We start from the raw sequence: 25,323 nt of genomic DNA on the forward strand, positions 1-25,323 counted from the left end.
TTAAAATATTTACACTACTGTTATAACAAATATGATTGGTGGCACTACTTGGCAAGTGGGCCTGGCACACAAGCTGGGAGGAAGGCAACTGCAATTAGATTACACTAGCTGACTGATGTTTCACAGTCAAAAATTTTTTTATTTTTAATATTTACAATACTGTTATAACAAATATGATTGGTGGCACTAGTTGGCAAGTGGGCCTGGCACACACGCTGGCAGGCAGGCAACTGCAATTCAATTGCACTAGCAGACTGATGATTCACAGTCAAAAAGGTTTTTATTTTAAATATTTACAATACTGTTATAACAAATATGATTGGTGGCACTAGTTGGCTAGTGGGCCTGGCACACACGCTGGCAGGAAGGAAACTGCAATTCAATTGCACTAGCAGACTGATTATTCACAGTCAAAAATGTTTTTATTTTAAATATTTACACTACTGTAATAACAAATATGATTGGTGGCACTAGTTGGCAAGTGGGCGTGGCACACACGCTGGCTGGAAGGCAACTGCAATTCAATTGCACTAGCAGACTGATGATTCACAGTCAAAAAAGTTTTTATTTTAAATATTTACAATACTGTTATAACAAATTTGATTGGTGGCACTAGTTGGCTAGTGGGCCTGGCACACACGCTGGCAGGCAGGAAACTGCAATTCAATTGCACTAGCAGACTGATGATTCGCAGTCTAAATTTTTTTTATTTTAAATATTTACAATACTGTTATAACAAATATGATTGGTGGCAATAGTTGGCAAGTGGGCCTGGCACACACGCTGGCAGGCAGGCAGGCAACTTCAATTAGATTACACTAGCAGACTGATGTTTCACAGTCAAAAAATTTTTTTTAAAAATATTTACACTACTGTTATAACAAATATGATTGGTGGCACTAGTAGGCAAGTGGGCCTGGCACACACGCTGGGAGGAAGGCAACTGCAATTAGATTACACTAGATGACTGATGTTTCACAGTCAAAAAAGTTTTTATTTTAAATATTTACAATACTGTTATAACAAATATGATTGGTGGCACTAGTTGGCAAGTGGGTCTGGCACACACGCTGGCAGGCAGGCAACTGCAATTCAATTGCACTAACAGACTGATAATTCAAAGTCAAAAAAGTTTTTATTTAAAATATTTACACTACTGTTATAACAAATATGATTCGTGGCACTAGTTGGAAAGTGGGCCTGGCACACACGCTGGCAGACAGGCAACTGCAATTAAATAACACTAGCTGACTGATGTAAAGGTTTTTTTTAAAAAAAAGTGACACTAATGTTACAACAGATAGGAGTGGTGGCACTCAGGATAGAAGTAGGCACAGTATGTGCTGGCAGCCTGACACACAGGCTGGCACTAGTGTCAGGCTGGCCTGGCAACTAAAATTAAATAACACTAGAAGAGGACTGATGCAAAAGTTTTTTTTTTTTTAAAAATTACACTAATGTTACACCAGATATAAGTGGTGGAAAACAGAGCTATTAATCACAGTATATGATGTGGGCCTGACACACAGGCCTGATGGAAAATGAAATTAGATTACACTAGCAAAATGATGTAAAAGTTTTTTTTTTTTAATTTTACACTAATGTTACACCAGATATCAGTGGTGGCACAGAGCAATTAAACACAGTATATGCTGTGTGAGCCTGACACACAGGCCTGATAGAAAATGAAATTAGATTACACTAGCAAAATGATTTAAAAGTTTTTTTTTTTTTAAATTTACACTAATGTTAAGCAGATATGAGTGGTGGCTGGCACAGAGCAATAAACCACAGTATATGCTGTGTGAGCCTGACACACAGGCCTGATAGAAAATGAAATTAGATTACACTAGCAAAATGATTTAAAAGTTTTTTTAAAAAATTTACACTACTGATTGTTAAGCAGAGATCAGTGGTGGCACAGAGCAATTAACCACAGTATATGCTGTGTGAGCCTGACACACAGGCCTGATAGAAAATGAAATTAGATTACACTAGCAAAATGATTTAAAAGTTTTTTTAAAAATTTACACTAACGTTAAGCAGATATGAGTGGTGGCTGGCACAGAGCAATAAACCACAGTATATGCTGTGTGAGCCTGACACACAGGCCTGATAGAAAATGAAATTAGATTACACTAGCAAAATGATTTAAAATTTTTTTTTTAAAAAATTACACTAATGTTAAGCAGATATCAGTGGTGGCACTAATCACAGTATATGCTGTGAGCCTCACACACAGGCTGACAGCCAGGCAAATGCAAATAAAATTACAAGTAAAAAAAAAAAAAAAAACGACTGAAGTTCTAGCCCTAAAAAGGGCTTTTTGAGCTGAAGTTCTAGCCCTAAAAAGGGCTTTTTGGGGTGCTGTCCTTACAGCAGAGATTAGATGAGTCCTTCAGGACTGTAGTGGACACTAAATACACTAGCCTAGCTATCTATTTCCCTATAATATCAGCAGCAGCAGCACTAAACCTCCTCTCACTAACAATGCAAGATCGTAATGAATCTAAAATGGCTGCTGCCCAGGAGCTGGGAGGGTCTGTGAGGGAGTGTCTGCTGCTGATTGGCTCAATTGGGTCTGCAGGCTGTGAGATACAGGGTCAAAGTTTCCTCAATGATGACGAATAGGGGGCGGATCTAACATCGCATATGTTCGCCCGCCGCGGCGAACACGAACAAGCTAAGTTCCCCGGGAACTGTTCTCCGGCGAACAGTTCACGACATCACTACCTGTAACTTGAATTGTGATCTGGATTTCATTAAGATTCTTAGATCTTCCTTGCCAATACCATCCTGTTTTGAGATGGGGTTGCTTTCAGGATCTTCTATGTGTTTATAAAAGATACCTATAATTGGGTCTTCTTTTTGACTAGTGATCAGGTCCTCACTAGGAGAATCCTGACTCCATTGTACCAGGTTAGGCTCATTTTGTTGTTTAGCCTGGTTTCTGGTAATGGCTTCTACCTGAAATGCACCCATTAAGTGGTCGATATTAAGAAGTTCTCCAGTTATGGCTCCTTGTTTGGCTAATGAATCTGCAAGATCATTGCCTTCCTTATCAGGACCTAGAATCCTGGAATGACCCTTGGTCTTTTTCCAGTGTATGGTTAACCCATCGGATACCACTAGATTATCAATCTTGCAGAACAACTTGCCATGTTTGACTGGTTTGTTATTAGTTTCTGCATGCCGTTTCTTTTCCAAGTTGGCAGATATTCAATAAAACTGTCACGCACATAATTTGAGTCAGTAATGATCACAAATTCATGAATAATGTGTTCAATAGCCATCTCAATGGTTTTTAGAACAGCAGTTAGTTCTGTCACTTGGCTGGATCTTAGTCCAATGTTGAAACCTACAGAAATATTTGGGAATCCATTTGCCCAAGTTATACCAATACCGGCGACTAATCTGCGCTCATTTTCAATAGTGGCAAGGTAAGAACAACCATCAACATATACCCAAGGTAATGTTTTACACTGGTCCTCATTGTATATTTTATATGGGGAAAGCAATTGTTTCTCCAGGAAATCATCTTCTATTAACTCTTCCCCATGATCCTTAGCAGTACAGTCGTGGATCTCAGCAAGCCCCTGTGTGACTGGATTCTTTTTATTTTGCATATAGCGAATTTCTAAAGGCCAGCCTTGTAAAGAAAGAGGCCAAGCTGTTATGCGGCTATTGGACAAGTTTCCATCTCTTATTCTCTCACTTTGCAGATATAGCAAAGGCTGGTGGGCTGTTTCTACAATAATGTTCTTGCCCTGTATATAGCTGCGGAAATTTTGTAGAGCCCATACAGAAGATAATAGGGCTTTTCGCAATCACTAAATTTTATTTCTACTTGGGATAAAGTTTTGCTCGCATAAGCAATGACTTTGCTTAAATTATCATGCTTTTGGTATAAAACAGCACTCATGCTTATATCTGGGTAACCTTTCTCTCAGTAGAAAGGTTTACCACCTTCAGGGTACGCTAAGCAAGGTGCTTGAGTGAGTTTATTCTTCAGCTCTTTGATGGCTGTCTCTTGAGCCTCACTCTAGTGCCATTTCACATCCTTCTTTAGAAGAAGTAGCAGTGGTTTAACTAATTCTGCATAATTATCAATTAATTTTTGAGAATAATTCATACCCTGGAATGATCTTAATTCCTTTAAGTTAGTTTGGTTCTTTGAATTTATTATAGCTTCCGACTTTTTCTTCTGAGGATTTAGCCCTTCAGAAGTAACTTCATGTCCCAATAATTTTACACGAGTGTGGCACCATTGAGCTTTTTTAGGGATAATTTTACATCTGCCCATTTAAGTTGGCTGAGGACGTGTTTAAGTTCTGTGATGTGCTTTTCAAAGTCTGTGCTTTTGATCAAAACATCATCAACATAGGATAACATGCCCCTTCCCAGTGCACCAGGCATTGCCTTGTGCATGAATACAGCAAATTCATGTCCTGAATTTATGTATCCAAACGGGAGCCTTTGGAATGCATACTGGACCTTTTGGAAGGAAAATGCTAGCTTATACTGGTCCTCCTCATGTACCTTTATGGTCCAATAACCCTGCAGAAAATCAATGGCAGTGAATATTTTGGATCCCTGCATCTACGCTAGGCACTGGTCTATGTATGGCACAGGCCAGCAAGACATGTACACTTGTTTGTTTAGCTGCCTTAAGTCAGCACACAAACGTCATTGTCCATTGGGCTTAAGAACACCTAGAATAGGATTGGTATAAGAGCTATGCACCTGTCTGATAATACCTCTTTCTTTCAAGTTTCTTATGATTTCTGCAAGAGAATCATATGAGGCTAAAGGTAGTCTGTATTGTTTAACAAAAACAGGTGGTGCATTGGGATCTGTTTGGATTCTTGTAATGTGCAGGTCTGTAGTCCCACAGTCATAAGAATATCCTTGTACTCCATCAGGAGTTCTCATAGCTGTTGGCATTCAACATCACTGGAACAGCCATTAGCTAAGGAGATTTGCTCTTTGACTATTTGCTGTAATCCTGGAAAGATTTCCGGCTGTCCTATCTCATAGGTATTCTTGGTCTTTGATCAGCTGATCAAATACTAGGGAGGCTTCTTCAATTTTACAGATGACTTCCTCATAGCTGAAAGGATAAATAGACTGAATTGTAAACAATCCCCCATAGATGGAAAGGATTGTTCTATTAACTGTTCTTCAGTTAAGTATCCTTCAGGTATTAGCCCAATTATATTATTCTGGAATCCAAAAGTGTAATAACTCGATTCCAGCACATATCCTATGGTAGTTGCCTTGGATAAGGTTATATCCTGTGGGGCCATGTTATGTACAATAACATGTATTGGAATAATTCCAATATTTACCATAGGAGTATCAGTCATTGTTATACCCATATTTTTCATTCTATGGGAGATGCATATTAATGTTTCAGAAGTTTTAAATTTCTGACCTATTTTTACCTGTAAGGATAAGAGGAATTTGTCAGCCCCAGCAGGGATTACAACATTGTTAGACACCTGCATATTCACATATGGCATTTGCTGGTTTGATTTCAGGGCTGCATTTTCGTCCTGAAATACTTCAGGGCCCCCCTTTAACCTGCTCCAGAGGCAAAGATTAATCAAATCTATTTGTATGGCATATCTATGTAAGAGATCATTTCCAGTGTATATTTGATTATGGGGATTATTTAAAACTAAAAACAGGTGCTTCGCTGATTTATTACCTATGGAGATAGATAATAAACATTTAGCTGTGACGTTATAACTTTCAAACCTGTCATCCAGGCCATGGACACAGAGATCTTGGGGAGAAAGATATTTAACCACTTTAGGTTCAGCGATCTGCGCTAATAAGCCTTCGCTTATGTAGCTAGCTTCCTGTTTTAAGTTCAATTTAGCATATTTGGTTTTTCCAAGGTCATGCACTTGCATAGGGATAAATAGATGATCTTTAACTTTCTTAATTTCTGCGAGGAATTGAGAGTGATCTCCCCCTTTAGGGGATTTAGGGTCCCCCTTGTGGAGAGATATGATTTATACATCGCTGTCTCAGGAAATATTGGCTATCATTCCAGGCGAAATTTTAAAAGTATTACAATCAGAGGCCTAGATTTGGAGTTTGGCGGTAGCCGTGAAAACCAGCGTTAGAGGCTCCTAACGCTGGTTTTAGGCTACCGCCGGTATTTGGAGTCATTAAAAAAAGGGTCTAACGCTCACTTTTCAGCCGCGACTTTTCCATAACGCAGATCCCCTTACGTCATTTGCGTATCCTATCTTTTCAATGGGATCTTTCTAACTCTGGAATTTAGAGTCGTGTCTGAAGTGAGCGTTAGAACGACAAAACTCCAGCCGCAGAAAAAAGTCCGGAGTTAAGAGCTTTCTGGGCTAACGCCGGTTCATAGAGCTCTTAACTACTGTACTCTAAAGTACACTAACACCCATAAACTACCTATGTACCCCTAAACCGAGGCCCCCCCACATCGCCGACAGTCGATTTAATTTTTTTAACCCCTAATCTGCCGACCGCCACCTACGTTATCCTTATGTACCCCTAATCTGCTGCCCCTAACACCGCCGACCCCTATATTATATTTATTAACCCCTAACCTGCCCCCCACATCGTCGCAGCCAGCTACCTACAATAATTAACCCCTAATCTGCCGACCGCAAAGAGCCGCCACCTACATTATAGCTATGTACCCCTAATCTGCTGCCCCTAACACCGCCGACCCCTATATTATATTTATTAACCCCTAATCTGCCCCCCTCAACGTCGCCTCCACCTGCCTACACTTATTAACCCCTAATCTGCTGAGCGGACCTGAGCGCTACTATAATAAAGTTATTAACCCCTAATCCGCCTCACTAACCCTATAATAAATAGTATTAACCCCTAATCTGCCCTCACTAACATCGCCGACACCTAACTTCAATTATTAACCCCTAATCTGCCGACTGGAGATCACCGCTATTCTAATAAATGTATTAACCCCTAAAGCTAAGTCTAACCCTAACACTAACATCCCCCTAAATTAAATATAATTTTAATCTAACGAAATAAATTAACTCTTATTAAATAAATTATTCCTATTTAAATCTAAATACTTACCTGTAAAATAAACCCTAATATAGCTACAATATAAATTATATTTATATTATAGCTATTTTAGGATTAATATTTATTTTACAGGTAACTTTGTAATTATTTTAACCAGGTACAATAGCTATTAAATAGTTAAGAACTATTTAATAGCTAAAATAGTTAAAATAATTAAAAATTTACCTGTAAAATAAATCCTAACCTAAGTTACAATTAAACCTAACACTACACTATCAATAAATTAATTAAATAAAATACCTATAATTATCTACAATTAAACCTAACAGTACACTATCAATAAATAAATTAAATACAATTCCTACAAATAAATACAATGAATTAAACTAACTAAAGTACAAAAAATAAAAAAGAACTAAGTTACAAAAAATAAAAAAATATTTACAAACATTAGAAATATATTACAACAATTTTAAACTAATTACACCTACTCTAAGCCCCCTAATAAAATAACAAAGCCCCCCAAAATAAAAAAATGCCCTACCCGATTCTAAATTACTAAAGTTCAAAGCTCTTTTACCTTACCAGCCCTGAACAGGGCCCTTTGCGGGGCATGCCCCAAGAAGTTCAGCTCTTTTGCCTTTAAAAAAAAACATACAATACCCCCCCAAACATTACAACCCACCACCCACATACCCCTAATCTAACCCAAACCCCCCTTAAATAAACCTAACACTAAGCCACTGAAGATCTCCCTACCTTGAGTCGTCTTCACCCAGCCGAGCCAAATTCTTCATCCAAGCGGAGCAAGAAGAGGTCCTCCATCCGGTAGAAGTCTTCATCCAAGCGGGGCAGAAGAGGTCTTCCATCCGATTGAAGTCTTCATCCAAGAGGCATCTTCTATCGTCATGCATCCGGACTGGAGCGGCAGCATCCTGAAGACCTCCGACGCGGAACATCCTGCTCGGCCGACGACTGAACGATGAATGACGGTTCCTTTAAATGACGTCATCCAAGATGGCGTCCCTCGAATTCCGATTGGCTGATAGGATTCTATCAGCCAATCGGAATTAAGGTAGGAATATTCTGATTGGCTGATGGAATCAGCCAATCAGAATCAAGTTCAATCCGATTGGCTGATCCAATCAGCCAATCAGATTGAGCTCGCATTCTATTGGCTGTTCCGATCAGCCAATAGAATGCGAGCTCAATCTGATTGGCTGATTCAATCAGCCAATCAGATTTTTCCTACGTTAATTCCGATTGGCTGATAGAATCCTATCAGCCAATCGGAATTCGAGGGACACCATCTTGGATGACGTCATTTAAAGGAACCGTCATTTGTCGTTCAGTCGTTGGCCAGGATGGATGTTCCTCGTCGGAGGTCTTCAGGATGCTGCCGCTCCGCTCCGGATGGATGACGATAGAAGATGCCTCTTGGATGAAGACTTCAATCGGATGGAAGACCTCTTCTGCCCCGCTTGGATGAAGACTTCTACCGGATGGAGGACCTCTTCTTGCTCCGCTTGGATGAAGAATTTGGCTCGGCTGGGTGAAGACGACTCAAGGTAGGGAGATCTTCAGGGGCTTAGTGTTAGGTTTATTTAAGGGGGGTTTGGGTTAGATTAGGGGTATGTGGGTTGTGGGTTGTATTGTTGGGGGGGTATTGTATGGTTTTTTTTTACAGGCAAAAGAGCTGAACTTCTTGGGGCATGCCCCGCAAAGGGCCCTGTTCAGGGCTGGTAAAGTAAAAGAGCTTTGAACTTTAGTAATTTAGAATAAGGTAGGGCATTTTTTTATTTTGGGGGGCTTTGTTATTTTATTAGGGGGCTTAGAGTAGGTGTAATTAGTTTAAAATTGTTGTAATATATTTCTAATATTTGTAAATATTTTTTTATTTTTTGTAACTTAGTTCTTTTTTATTTTTTGTACTTTAGTTAGTTTAATTCATTGTATTTTTTTGTAGGAATTGTATTTAATTTATTTATTGATAGTGTAGTGTTAGGTTTAATTGTAGATAATTATAGGTATTTTATTTAATTAATTTATTGATAGTGTAGTGTTAGGTTTAATTGTAACTTAGGTTAGGATTTATTTTACAGGTAAATTTTTAATTATTTTAACTATTTTAGCTATTAAATAGTTCTTAACTATTTAATAGCTATTGTACCTGGTTAAAATAATCACAAAGTTACCTGTAAAATAAATATTAATCCTAAAATAGCTATAATATAATTATAATTTATATTGTAGCTATATTAGGATTTATTTTACAGGTAAGTATTTATCTTTAAATAGGAATAATTTATTTAATAAGAGTTAATTAATTTCGTTAGATTAAAATTATATTTAACTTAGGGGGTGTTAGTGTTAGGGTTAGACTTAGCTTTAGGGGTTAATACATTTATTAGAATAGCGGTGAGCTCCAGTCGGCAGATTAGGGGTTAATAATTGAAGTTAGGTGTCGGAGATGTTAGGGAGGGCAGATTAGGGGTTAATACTATTTATTATAGGGTTAGTGAGGCGGATTAGGGGTTAATAACTTTATTATAGTAGCGCTCAGGTCTGGTCGGCAGATTAGGGGTTAATAAGTGTAGGCAGGTGGAGGCGACGTTGTGGGGGGCAGATTAGGGGTTAATAAATATAATATAGGGGTCGGCTGTGTTAGGGGCAGAAGATTAGGGGTACATAGGGATAATGTAAGTAGCGACGGTTTACGGAGCGGCAGATTAGGGGTTAATAATAATATGCAGGGGTCAGCGATAGCGGGGGCGGCAGATTAGGGGTTAATAAGTGTAAGGCTAGGGGTGTTTAGACTCGGGGTACATGTTAGAGTGTTAGGTGCAGACGTAGGAAGTGTTTCCCCATAGCAAACAATGGGGCTGCGTTAGGAGCTGAACGCGGCTTTTTTTCAGCTCAAACAGCCCCATTGTTTCCTATGGGGGAATCGTGCACTAGCATGTTTTTGAGGCTGGCCGCGTCCGTAAGCAACTCTGGTATTGAGAGTTGCAGTGGCGTTAAATATGCTCTACGCTCCTTTTTTAGAGCCTAACGCAGCCATTCTGTGGACTCTCAATACCAGAGTTTTTTTTTAAAGGTGCGGCCAGAAAAAAGCCAGCGTTAGCTATGCGGGTCCTTACCGACAAAACTCTAAATCTAGCCAAGAGTTACTTAGGGGAATCTGATTATCCATTTGTAGGTACAGAGTTATTCCTGAAATGAATCTCCACAGCATCTGGCTTCTCTTCCACCACGTGACAGTTATGTCTGGTGCAAGATATCCCGGACCACTCATAATTAATAGGACTTTTTACTTGTGACCAAATTACATTATTTATGCAATCAATTATGGTGTTTAACCATTTCAGGAGATCCCTACCTATTATTAAATGATAAGTTGGTAGATCCTCTATAATGACAGCATGCCTTATTACCCTGTCCCCAGCTTTAGCTTTAACCATGCAGTACCGTAGTCTTTGAGAGTGTCACCCCCAATGCCTATTAGTGAACCATTAAATTCCTTTAGTTTAGGTTTGTGGGTTGTTAGCTCATTTATCTGTGTGTAGTACGTGTGGGATAAAATAGTTGCCTGAGATCCAGTATCAATTAATCCCATGATAGGGTTGGAAACTGAATTTTGGAGCTCAGCTAATACATAATATCTCCCTGCAGTTTCTACCATTTCACACATAAAATTAGCATGATTCGATCGTGGGTATCGAAATTTCATTCTTACCAGTCTTTTCCACTATAATAGGGCTAACAGGGTTCCTGTGTACTGCATCTCTGGAAATAAGGTTAAGGTAAAACTGTAAAAGAAGAGGTTTGTTAGAGCTTCCAGGCTGAGGTTGCTTGTCAGCACAGCTAAACCATCATCTATTTCTGGGCTGCAAGCAGAGAACATGATTAGTACCATTATTGACATTTATCATTTCATTTGGTATATCTCTCCCCTCTCTCTCAGGTAATACCACAGTATTTATGATTGTGCCTGTGGCCCATTGCTGCCCACTGGCTTTACCCCTAAAAAAGGATTGTTAGGGTGCTGAGCCATCAAAACGACTCATATTAGTGAATAGTGTACATAATTGATTTAACGGTGTACTAAGTTGGCCCACTTGATTGTACAAGCTCTTTTTACCCATGGACCAATTTTTTTATATCACAGGGTATTGATTCCTGGATTTTTGGGATCCCTCAGAATCATAGCTATTATTTCTATTTTTACATGGTTGTCTTTGGGGTTCAACTTGTTCAGCATTAATATCTTGGGGAGCACTATTTATTTGGGGTGTCTGGTTACCCTGAGAGTATTTTTGCCACTTTTGGTATTTATTTTTACGGGGATAACTATTTGTCTGGGTATGCCCCCCATTTTGAGTATATTCTCTCTGCACCTCGGTTCATGTTGGGGGAGGGGCAGAGTTTAAACTTTGTGGGGAAGGCCTGTTTTCTCGTGCCACCTCCGCATAACTCTTCTTTTTAGACTCCAAATTGAGGGGCTAGGTAACACCCTAGTTTATGCCACAATTTTGGGGCTGGGCTGTGGTTCCCTTTTAACCCCCTGTTCACTGGACTGCTGAATAGAGTATAACTTTGTACTCTCTTTGATCAGCCAGTCCAAAGAGCAGTGCTCATCAAAATCTCTAGCCAAATTAAGTTTGATGTGTGCTGGGAATGCTTCGTAAAATAAATTCACAAATTCTGAGCTTTCAAATATGGGGTAGTCTTCGGCCATACTGTACGCACTTTTCAGTACAGAAAGTAATTCTATAGGGCTTTGATTGGCGCTACATTTTAAACCGTACACAGCTATTTTCGCAGCTGTTTTAGTGCGATATTGCCCAAACTCCTTTTTGCACTGTCATTTTGTTTCACTCAAATTTGTGATGTTTACCCTCAAATACCCAGGGCAGAAATTCAATTTTTTACTTCTCACTAGTAACATTCATTATGAATAAAACGTTTTCAAAGGCCTCTATGTGGTCAAATATAGAATTGCTTCCCTTGTTGGAAAATTTAGGTATTGCACCACTTAAGAAATTAATTATTTTAGGGGTGTCATATACCTTATTAGATGTATCTTGGGCCTTCCTAGGGACCTTAGTTTTGGGGCTGGAGTGCCCCCTATCTGCCCTATATTTACTATGGGGAGACCCCTTATGCACATTAGAATTATATGGGCATTCATATATTAGTATCTACTAGTCATATCTGGAATCCAGTTTGTATTTCAGATGTCTGGAAAATAAAACAAATGTTATTCATTTTGAAGTAAATTGTACATTTTAAATTGACTATATAGCTACCTTTTAAATTCAGCAAATACTTATCTAATATGTTACTGTTAGGTATTTCTTCTCAGATCCACAAATACACATTTATACAATTTATTTGGACAGTCTGAGGCACATATTAAATATTTGAGAGTTTGTCTCACTTAAATCTAGGAGCTAGATTCTATATTCATCTAGCTACTACAGGGTTAAAAATGCTTCTCTTTCTTATCTTTCATAGAGTCTTGATGTCTAGAATTCAGTGTATGTAGCCTAGCAGGGGATACTTAGCTTTCGCATGTTAAGCAGTCTACTTTCATGAAAAAAACTGTTTTTTTGTGCATACACTTGTGCTTCAAAGAGTTGATTATTGTAGACCCCTTGGATGCTTATCCACAGGGGTTAGTTATCTTCACTAATTGTACAAATGTTTCCCTTTTGCCCTCAACTTGTCTTAAGCAGTGAGGGGGGAGGGGGCTATAGTGAGACCAATTCATGTGAAATTAGATATTAGCTAAAACTAAATATTAAATTATGTGATACATCTGTAGTTTATTTAATATTATTTCACAGATACCCTGACAAGAACATTCTACTCTCAGTGAATGGTGGAATTCAATTTGGCTCATTCATTGCTTGTGTTGCCTGTTTTTCCCCTAGGTGTCATATTTTTTTTTTGCCTGCTTTAATCCGCAAAATGGAGCCAACTTAACTTTTATTCTCTCACTAATATCGATGATTTAGATGAACTAACACTGGACTTTGAAAGTATTTTTTTTTATGTATCTTCCAGTGATCCCCTGGGTGATAAATTCAAGTCCATGGAAGATTTAATGATAAAGGAAACAAAATTGAAATGGGAAAAGTGGACTTTGGAGTGCTATATCCATTTAGGTCTAATTCCCAGAGGTCTACGTGTTAGAAAGTTTCCCTCATTTGAAATTAAGGACATTGAGTTTGTAGAAAGATGGAATAATACTTTATCTGTTTGTTCTGTTAAATTAATGCATTTGTTAATAGAGTTTAAGGACAAACAGTTGTATGCTATTAGGGATAAGATGACTACTTTACAGAATGATTTAGATACTAGTCAGCTTAAAGCAAATTAATCCAAGTATGACAAGATACTTAAAGATACACAGATACAAAACAGATCTCATTGAAATAAAACATTCAAAGTTTATTAGGGGCCAATCTGATTTCACTACTGGTCAGGTTTACAAGTGGACACGTAGAAACAGGGGCAGGTCCAGGGACAGGAATAATAAGAACAAACAGCCCCCCAGTGGAAAAACTTTAGGTCAGGCAGTGGAAAAAGTAACAAAAAAGTAGTGTTTTCAGATACTGACATTGATTCTGGGGAAGACTCAGCAGGTTTGTCAGATGTAATTACACCTAGCACCAGCAAAGAGAAAAATATACAAGTCAAATCCATTTTGAAACCAGATAGTGTTGAGAGAGATGGTACGCAGGTTGTTAGGAGAAAAACAGGGGGTAAGTAAACACAACCAAATAGATACCCTTCAATCATCAGTGCAACAGAGTACTGCAGACCAGAAAGAGGCAGGCCGAGAGGACACTGAGTATGATGAGCAGGTTTTTCTGGTAAACCAAAAAGAACCTGAAGGGGGAGGAGGAAACACACTTCAACCCCACTATCAGTTGAGAAGGGGAAACTGGAGGAACAAGTACCACAATTAAGTATCATTAACCTGACAGATTACCCCCTTAGTGCTGTAGAAATCAAAGTGTTAAGCTATGGGCTGAACTATGTGCCTACACACGGTTTTAATATATTCCAGACTCTAGTAGATGTTAATAGACTCATAAGGCAGCTCACTCTCAAAAAGTTTTATTTTTCAGACAGCACCACTGAAATATAAAGTACAGGTCACAAGGTAAACAATCAGAAAGACACTACAGATACAAATTTTGATTTTGATGATCAATATACTGAACAAATACTTGAAGACTTACAAATTGAGCAAGAACAAGTCAGTGGGACTGAAGGAATTAAAGAACAAAGTGGCTTTCAGCCCAAATCTGTTTTCTACCCTACCAATATTCAAAGGAAGCCACAAGACAGCTAGAGGATGCCTCCTATTATTGAAAAATAAGCTTCCCTTGAATAGATTCCAATTGGAACTCAAATCCATTCTAGATGACGGTCTGTATGCTGGGTTCAATGATCAGCAAACCTTTATTTTTTTGTATTTTGATAAACCTGTTTTGTCTATCTTCCATATGCTCCTGAAGGTCCATAAATCTCTAACTGAGATTAGAGGCAGACCTATTGTGTTGGGCATAGGTTCTCTCTGTGAACCTTTGCCACAGTGGTTGGACAGAATTTTACAACCACTGATGTTGTCATTGAAGAGTTATTTGAGAGACACACAACATTTGTTGACTCTCTTGGATGAAGTTCAATGGATTAAAGGATACTCATGGCTTACTATAGATGTCTCCTCTTTGTATTCTAGTATCTAACATGCATGTGGCTTAGAGGCTTTGGCACACTCTCTAAAGTATATGACTAATTACGGTCAAGAATTTCAAATATACATATTGAGAATAGCTGAGTTTTTACTCACACATAATTTATTTTCTTTTGAAGGAGATTTCTTTCTCCAGAGATGTGGGACAGCTATGGGGGCAAAGTTTGCCCCTTCTATGCCAACAGAAGAATTGGATTATGCCAGGCAGAGTGATGACTTGATAAAAAGACTAAAAGTGAGAGGATACTCACATGGGGACATTGCGAAAGACAAAGGAGAAATTCACTCAGTAGAAAAGTCTCTTGCAAGTTCAAGGGAATAGAGCTAATTCTACCAGACATGAAGGAGTTACCTTTGTTACTGAATATTCTACACAGTATGAAAAGATTTGCAAAATAATAAGGAAGCATTTTTCTATACTTTCAGCAGACGATAAGTTAGAAAAGGTTGTACAGAGTGGCTGCAGGTTTACCTATACAAGAGGAGGAAAAAAGAATAAGACAAGTTCATGGTTAACTTGTAGGGGCATGTATAAATGTCACTAGGGGACATGCATTGCTTGTTCCCATGTGGATCATGGACCTGATTTTGAGTCCTTTGCTAATGGGAAATCTTCCAAACTAGAGTCTTGTTTAAACTGTCTCTCCTATTATGTTATATACATGATCTGGTTCTCCCACTGTAAACTATAGTATGTTTGGTGCACAACACGGGAATCATGAGACAAGATTAGGGAACATTTATTGGACATCAAAAAATTGGTTGTTTCCTCACTTTTGGTAAAACATTTCATTGAGGTTCAGTTCCTGAAATGGAATTTTTTTTGAGAAAATAAAAATTCCAGAATGTGGTGGGGATCGCAGTAGGTTGCTTCTAAAGAGAGAGACCGTCTGGATCTTCACCATAGACACTAGGTTACCAAAAGGGTTTAATTCCCAATTGTGGTGACATTTTATTACTGAAATATTAATCTAGCTGTTATTAAAACATATTTTATCCATGGAAATTCACATAGCTGGTTTTAAAATTGAATATTCAAGTAATTAATTCTTATTATTAATTCTTGGCCTAGTCTCTGTCTAAGAAGGACACTCCCAATAGCCTATGAATGGCATTTGATAAACCACTCCCTATTGAATTGGGGTATAAAAAACTGGAACACCAAAACCTATCCCTCTTTTTACCCTCTTCCATCTCCTGATGAAAATGACGGCTGATGTTGGACACATTGGTGAATTTGGCTAAGTATATTCCTAGGATTATTTTGGCAGTATTGAACAAATTGGGGTTGTATTGGAGTTGCCCTGTATTAATTATTTGGACTGTTTTGCTGTAAAATAGATTTGTAAATATACCTGTAAATATTTCTCTTATTATAAACATATATTGATTCCTAATAAACTTTGGAACCAATTGAGACTTTTTTAAACTAATTAATAACCACATTTTGGCAGCCACAAAGTTTTAGACAAATCCATATGCTATATATGCATATAGTTTTGCAGGAATCAGATATGTTGAATACATTTTAGAATATTGCAGGTTATATCTTTTAAAGGGACAGTCTACACCAGAATTTTTATTGTTTTAAAAGATAGATAATCCCTTTATTACCCATTTCCCAGTTTTGCATAACTAACACATTTATAATAATATACTTTTAACCTCTGTGATTATCTTGTATCTAAGCCTCTGTAAACTGCCCCTTTTTTCAGTTCTTTTGACAGACTTGCAGTCTAGCCAATCAGTGCCTGCTCCCAGATAACTTCTCGTGCATGAGCACAGTGTTATCTATATGAAATACGTCAACTAACACCATCTAGTGGTGAAAAACTGTTAAAATGCAATCTGAAAGAGGTGGACTTCAAGGTCTAAGAAATAAGCATATGAACCTCCTAGGTTAAGCTTTCAACTAAGAATACCAAGGCCTAGATTTGGAGTTTGGCGGTAGATGGGTTGTTTTTTTTTTTTTTTTTTTTTTTTTTTTTTTTAAAAATGTATTTATTGAAAATTATATCTGATAATACATATCATTGGAGACGCAGCTCCGCATTGTGGCATTTCCATTCATTGTCATCTTAAATTACCATATGTTAAATTCTATAAATAATACTATACCAATTTTAAACTAACTCAACATTCTGAAAGGATTCTTTGAACCAACCCGACAACAGATTTAAGAGAAACTGAAAAACGGAGACCAACAAAATAATAACACATTAGAAACATCAATACATTGAATCAAATATCCTTTCCCCCGGGTATCCCCGGGAAATAAGACCTATGATATACCTATCCAATTCACTTCCTGACCTAATAAAGGCCCTCCCGGTACACAATACTTAATTGCCAGTCTTATTCTCTGTCTTCCAATACATACATTTGTCCATGTTCATTTTTACTCTTAAACCTAGGATTAATGACCACTCTGAGATGACGACCTTTATCTGGTGTTTCTATAACTACCACCCTGCGGATATCCAATACTTCTCTCAGACCCTTCATATCTTCTATCCGCTCTATTAGGGCTACTTTCTCAACATCTTCTATATCTACTTTTCGTCAATGTCCGCGCAACATCTACCATTTTTATCTAAGAAAAACTTATTTACTACGGGCGAGAGTGTCGAAGGCCGGGGGGGGGGGGAGGGAGACACACAAAGAAAAAAAAAAAAAAAAAAAAAAAAAAAAAAAAAGCCCCTCTTGTACTATTCTTTTATTTATATCCAGGATGGCAGGATGGATGTGTTGCCTCATCTCCTCACCCAATGTGCCGGTAAAATTCCTGCTACTACTAGATTTAGAAAAGGAACTGAGCTTTGTAAAGGATCAAGAAACTGCAGCTGTAACGCCCTCGGCCAGGCTTCGATACATTTTTTCCACTTACTGAAATACCTTTTGTAATGTTTGTCTGTGCTTTTTAGATCCTGTCTTTCCACTATCATTTGAAATTTCATGCTGTTTATAAACTCCTTCATATTTGGCACCTCTTTATGTTTCCATTTCTGGAATATGAGACTGCGTGCTGCCAAAATGGCCAGATTTGTAAGATTTTTATCTCCTATATTTTCCGTCTGATACAAAAAAAATATCTGTATTGCTTCCAAATTTATTCTACCAATTAAATATTTGTTGAGCCAGAACTGAATTTTTCGCCAGAATTGCTGTACTTTCGGGCAGCTCCATAAGCAATGCATCAGATCTGCTTTTGCGTAGTTACATTTATAACAGCCTATTGGAGTTGTTCTGGCCCAACCACTAATTCTCTCTGGCGTCAAATAAAAATTATTTATCAATTTTGCATGCGACTCCCGCCAACTAATTCTCTCCGTGGCTTCCTCCGCCCTCTTAATACTATCCACTATATTTTCGCTTTGTATGGAAGGAAAATATCTGAGAAATTTTTCTGTATTCAAATTTATTTGTCTCATTCCTAACCTCTGTATTATATTCTGATACCATATAGCTATAGAACGCTTTCCAGCCTGATATAGCTTTAGACCCGGCTCAATCCCGGGCTGACACCAGTCCGCACCATATCTCATAATATAAGTGTTTATATAGTGTCTTATCTGGAGATATGTATAAAAATGCTTAGCGGGTAAATTATATTCTGTCGCCAAGCTCTCGAAGGTTCGTATTAATCCCTCCGGCCCCTTTATTATTTGTGAGAAGTATTCCAATCCCATGCCTTGCCATTCACGAAAGATCCTGTTATGTAACCCCGGTGAAAAATCTACACACCCAACAATCGGCAGCAGTGCTGATACTTGGTATTCTTGGCCCACTGTATCACAATATTTTTGCCATGCCCAGACTATACTAGTGAATGTTACTAAATTCACCACATTACTTGGTAAATTCCTGTACGGACAATGCAGCATTGCTTTCAGATTGAAAGGTTTGACTATCTCAGTTTCTAGTTTATAATAGGTAATATATTCTGACTCGGTTAACCAGTCTATTCCGAATTTAATCAAAGTTACATAATTGTAGTACCTAATATTAGGGAAGGCAAATCCACCATGTTTTTTTGCATAACTCAGTTTTTCAGTTGATATACGGGCCTTCTGCTTGCCCCAGATAAATAATGAACATGCTCTATTATATTTGTCAATATCTTTCTTTTTAATCACTAATGGTAAATTTTGCATGCGAAATAATATCTTTGGGAAGAAAATTGTTTTTATCAGTATGATACGGGCAGATAGTGACAAATAATACATGTTCCACTTTCCTATTTCTGATTCCATATTATCGAATAATTCTTTATAATTCAACTGATACCACTCGCCAGGGTTCCGTGAAATTTTGATCCCTAGATAACTAATATACTGGACCTCTTTGAAAATTGTGTTTTGACTCGCCTTAGTTTTATTTATCCATAAAATTTCAGATTTCGCGGGGTTTATTTTGTAGCCTGTGAATGAGCTAAATACCTTGATAATCTGTAGAAGTTGTGGGATACAGGCAACTGTGTCATACAAAAAAAGTAAAATGTCATCCGCGTAGAGCGAGATCATCATTCTTTCTGCCCCTATCTTCAGTGGGGCTACTTTATGTCTAATATATATGGCAAGTGGTTCGAGCGCAATGTCAAACAATAAAGGGGAAAGTGGACACCCTTGACGAGTTCCCCTTTCAAGAACTACTGGTTTAGATAATTCCCCATTGATTAGCAGCTGTGATTTCGGTGTCTTATAGATCAGTTTAATCAGGTCGAGCAGGGCACCGGCAAGGCCAAACTTCTCCAGAGTTTCAAAGAGGTGGTCCCATCCTATAGAATCAAATGCCTTTTCGGCGTCTATTGTTACTATTGCAATATCTTTATCTCCCCGTTTCCTTCTCTGCCCCGCGGTGCCCTGCCCGGCCCAAAAAAAGTGCTCCACCGTTGCTAACACCCGTCTCATATTACGTACAGAATTCCTTCCTGGTACGAACCCGACCTGATCTGGATGTATTAGATCTGATATTGCTTTTTTTAATCTATCCGCTATTATAGACATTAATATCTTGTAGTCGTGATTTAATAATGAGATAGGGCGATATGATGATAAATTTGTAGCATCTTTCCCTTTTTTTAATATTAATGATATAATTGCGTCCGAAAAATAAGGGGATTTCATTTCTTTCTTAATATAATAGCCGTTATATAACTTAGTTAGCGTCCCTATTATTATTTCTGAAGTCATCTTATAAAATTCAGCCGAGAGGCCATCCGGCCCAGGAGCTTTTCCTGATTTGGCTTTTTGAATAGCTCTTAACACCTCTCCTTCCAGAATTGGAGAATTAATCTGCTGTAGTGCCTCAGGCGTTACTTTAGGAATTTTTATCTGCTCCCAAAATTGTTGCTTACTTTCTGTGTTTACTTCCTCCTTCGAGTATAGCTTTTGATAAAATTGAAAAAATGCTTCTTTAATTGCTGTGGGGCTGGTGTATGTATTCTTACCTTCCTTAATTGTGGAGATTATATTTTGTTTCTTACGAAACTTAGTTATCTTAGCTAAGTGTTTTGCCGAAACTCCCTGTACTCCTTGAAATCTTGCCCTACATTTTGCCTCTTCATGCGCCCATTTTTCTTTCATAAATTGCTCCCTTTCTGTTTTTGCATATACATATTTTTCCCAGTTAACCCGGTTAGAGCTATTCAAGTACCTCACGTATGCATTTCTAACTTGATTTGCCAATTGAATTTCTCTCGCCTTATTTTTACGATTTAAGTTGACCATATATACCTTTATCTCGCCGCGTATGACCGCTTTACCTGCCTCCCACAAAATCTCCAGCTTATCAGCATAATCTCTGTTGAGTGCGATGTACTCTTTCCACTTGTTTGAGACCCAGTTACTAAATTTTGGAGTGTCCGACATATAGCCAGGAAATCTGAAAGTGTTTATCCTGGAGCTCGGCCTATCATGGAGTAGTATCCTGAAACTGATTATTGAATGGTCCGATATTATTATCTCTTCTATGTGTGTCCTGATTTCATGTTTTAAAAGATGTTCATCTATTAAGAACATATCTATTCTGGAAAAGCATTGATGTGCCTTAGATTCGCACGTATAAGATCGTTCGTCCGGATGTTGCAAACGCCATATATCGTGTACTTTAATAGTTTTAAGAAAATTACGAAAAATTCTTGCCTCCCGATGATATGCCTGTCTGCGACCCACTTTAGATCTATCGGTGTCAGGATATGACGTTGTGTTCATGTCGCCTGCTATTATCAAATTCTGGCCTAAATACGGTGTCAGTTCCTTTATTATCTGCTGCCAAAAATTAGCTTCAAATGTGTTGGGTGCATATATATTACACAGGGTCCATATTCTCTCATCTATTTTGATTTGCATAATAATGAATCTACCCTGAGGGTCCAATTTTGTTTTTAATATCTCATAATCTAAACTTCTATTCAATAGTATAGCTACCCCACATTTACGTGACACGCATGGGGTTGCAATGACTTCTGCCAGCCAATTAGTTCTCAATTTATCTATTTCAGCCGCTTTTAGGTGCAATTCCTGCAGAAATATAATGTCGGGCTTTTGCTTTTTCAATAATTTAAAAATGTTCTTGCGCTTAATGGGGGAGGTTATCCCTCCCACATTCCATGATACACAATTAATTGCCACACTCATCCTTTTCTATTCTATTAGGTGTCAGAAAAGGGAAAAAAAAAAAAAAAAAAAAAAAAAAAAAGGTGCAATCCCCACCCCCTGGACCTCCCACTCCCCCACCCCCCCCCCCTCTTCATCTCTCTCTCTATTCCACACCTTCCTTATTCTGTGTTCGTGCTGAACTACTAATATCCTATACTTCTATATTATTTTCAGTACAAAAAGCTTTTGCTTCTTCTACCGTATTGAGTGCTATGACACCGTCCATCCCCAGTACCGTAATTTTAGCTGGATATCTCATAGAGGCTCTCAGTCCAGCTTTTATCAGCGCTGTACAGTACGGTGCCATAGCACGCCGTTTCCCCGATGTCTCCACCGAAAAATCCTGGAAGATCAAAATTGGTTTGTCCCCTATCAAAAGTGTTCTGTTCTTTCTATAGTGATACATTATGCTGGCTTTATCCTGAAAATTCAAATATTTAATGATGAGCACTCTTGGCCTGGTGTTACTCTCTCTAGGTTGTCTTAGTGTTCCGATCCTATGTGCTCTCTCTACCAGCAAAGCCCCATTTACGGGTTGCATACCTAGCAGGTTGGGTAATGTAACTGCACCAAAGGTCAGTAGGTCTTCCTGTCCGTTTGTTTCGGGCAGCCCAACTACACGGATATTGCTCCGCCGTGACCTATCCTCCAAATCTTCTATCTTTGCCTGCAATGCATTAATTTTTTCTGCGTGTTTATCCATTGTTGACCCTTGAGTAATTAACTTATCTTCTGCATCGGACACCCTATTTTCTACCTCAGTTAATCTGATCGAAAATTGCCTGATTTCCTGGGATAACTCTGAGATCTCTTTTTTAACAATTTCGAATTGGGGTAATATTAGGTCTGCCAATTGATTTATTGTGAGCTGTGTTTCTAAATTTCTCTCTGGGCTCTGAACGTTAGCTTCTGTATTGCTAATTTCACTTTGTGCTTTCTGCCTTTTGTCTCTTTTTAGTGGCATTGCTGGTGATTTGTTTTTCACGTTTGTGACATATTTTTCCATTTGTGCTCCTTTTTTCCCTTTTGCGCCTTCTAATTACTCAGTCCCTTTTTTATAAGGTATAAAAACTCACCCCTGCGGACACGCTGTACTTTCACACTATATTATGTTATTTCCTCTGTGCCTATTTCCTCTTTTTATGATCTAGTGCCCTGGATTAATTTAGAATCACAATCCCTTGATTTAAACCCGTTAGAGCCTATATCTTCACTATTTGGCACAGTTAGATACTACTGTTACTTCATACAGTCATGCGCTTTTTCTTTGAATTTGTCTATTTAGTTCCCCTAATGTGTCTATATTTCCACTGCCAGTATACTTATTTGGCCGCTCTATTCCTTAAAGAAATATGATACTAACACTTAAATCTGTAACCTAGCTTGCCACCCAAGCTCCAACTTTCCTCCAGCTCCTGTATATTAAATATTATAAAGTATTTATTTTTAATTCCCCTGAGAAACCAATATATTTAGCACAATGAATCACTTATGGCCCATACCGTAGTTAATTGTTTTTACTGCTCCTTGCTACTACTATGTGGGCTTCATGCAGACTCCTTGCCTATATAACACTTTACTCATTCATTTACATACCCTTTTTTAGGTTTGTCAAATATCTTTAGTTGCCTAGATATTATCATACTCTCTGTAACAATTTTTCCACCAACAGTACACCTTAATACCCATTGAACAGGGATCTGTCCCCAGGTTTTTCTATCTTAGTTAATCTCTTGCTGCATACCACATATATTCCCTGCCTATTCTTTGTATTTATAGACTTAATTTCTTACATTGCCTTAAAGCTCTTTCCTTGTGCAACCAATTATAACGTAAGTTACGTCTTTTACACTTCTCAAAGCTCTATAAACAAAATGTCTATGATTTTCCTTTTAGAAACAGCAATTATAATTTTTCACTTTACATGCAGCTTTTTTATGTTTCAGCAGACTAAATAGCAGGAAAAAAAAAAGAGAGAAGGAAAAAAAGAGAAGAGAAAAAAAAAAGGAAAGAGAAAAAAAAAAAAAGAGAAAGAAAATCTTCAGTCAAAGAGGCAGTGGTCATGCAATTAGCTACAATACTTTGTTCAAGTTCAAGTTCCAGTTTGCCCTTCCTAAACCACCATAATTACAGACAACTTTTGTTGAATCATTGTCCCAATATATATATATAGTGTGTTAGAGTCTTTAGCAGCTTCCATAAAACTATAGCTGCTGCATTTCTCATTAACAGTCAGTTTACACCAGTTCCCTCCTCCTGCCGCCCTTATGTTCTTTTAGGTGATTCAGACCCCATACTCCATGCACTCTATAATTGGTTTCCTCCAGTGCTTCATGGTATTAGAGCATCAAATTTCTCTCACAGCTTTCCATGCATCAGTGCTCATACTTTGCTCCACTGAACTATATATGTCAATCTTTTCATATTATGGTCACCATGCTTTCGCAAATAATAAAGTTTTAAGGAGGGGGGCTCTCTGTATAGTAATATGTGTAAGGGGGCTCTTCTATTTCCAAGATTCCGGAGACTGTATGTGTATACTTGAGTAGGTTTCTATCAGAGATTAATGTCACAGCTCGCCCTGGTTATTTTAGAATTATGGGCCTTCCTGCTGCTCTGCCAACCCCTATTAAGCCACATCACATAGATATTTGCCAACTTCTGATTTATTTGCCGATATACATAGTCTGTTTATACTTACCCCCCCATTGCTTCACGGCCGGTCACTGAAAAGTCTAGCTGCCACCTTTACCCCACCAGGGGGGTCTGCGATATGCGGCCTCTGCTGACCTCAGCTCCACTCTCGCTTACTTGTTCCTTACGTCGGCGTCGCCAAGCCGCTATGACATCATGATTCCCGGCCGACTTTCCGGTATGGGGGGGGGATTGTAGCCGCTATCTGGGCTATTCAGCAGGCGGTGGTTCCAGCAGTCTCCCGGACCGGGTCCTCCACTGCCCCTCGGATCTCCACCTCTCAGGAATCAGGTAATCCCGGAGTTACCTCCACAGTCCGGCTGTATCTTTTTCTCCGTTTGGCTTTGGGTGTACTGTTTATAGCAACCTCTTGGAAGGCATAGTACGTCCACTTTATTTGCCCAGGGTGAGTTGACTTCCGTCTACCACGCTTTTTCTGTCCCCCAGACCGGGTAAATCTTTTGCCCCAGGTAATAGGGATTCGTGGCGGGGTTTCAGTTGTTTGAATTTGCTCCTCACTCGAGGGAGCCCAGAGCAAGCACGCCTTCCTCCTTGCTCCTCCCACAGGAAGACGGTAGATGGGTTGTTAACGCTACGCAGGCTTTTTTCTGGCCGCACCATAAATTTAACTCTGGTATCGAGAGTCCAAAAAAATGCTGCGTTAGGCTCCAAAAAAGGAGCGTAGAGCATTTTTACCGCAAATGCAACTCTCGATACCAGAGTTGCTTACGGACGCGGCCAGCCTAAAAAACGTGCTCGTGCACGATTCTCCCATAGGAAACAATGGGGCTGTTTGAGCTGAAAAAAAAACCCTGCAAAAAAAACACCTGCAAAAAAGCAGCGTTCAGCTCCTAACGCAGCCCCATTGTTTCCTATGAAGAAACACTTCCTACGTCTGCACCTAACACTCTAACATGTACCCCGAGTCTAAACACCCCTACCCTTACACTTATTAACCCCTAATCTGCCGCCCCCGCTATCGCTGACCCCTGCATTATATTATTAACCCCTAATCTTCCGCTCCGTAAACCGCCGCAACTTACATTATCCCTATGTACCCCTAATCTGCTGCCCCTAACACCGCCGACCCCTGTATTATATTTATTAACCCCTAACCTGCCCCCCACAACGTCGCCGCCAGCTACTTACAATAAT

Source organism: Bombina bombina, chromosome 5, assembly GCF_027579735.1.
Source record: "Bombina bombina isolate aBomBom1 chromosome 5, aBomBom1.pri, whole genome shotgun sequence".
Classification (NCBI taxonomy): domain Eukaryota; kingdom Metazoa; phylum Chordata; class Amphibia; order Anura; family Bombinatoridae; genus Bombina; species Bombina bombina.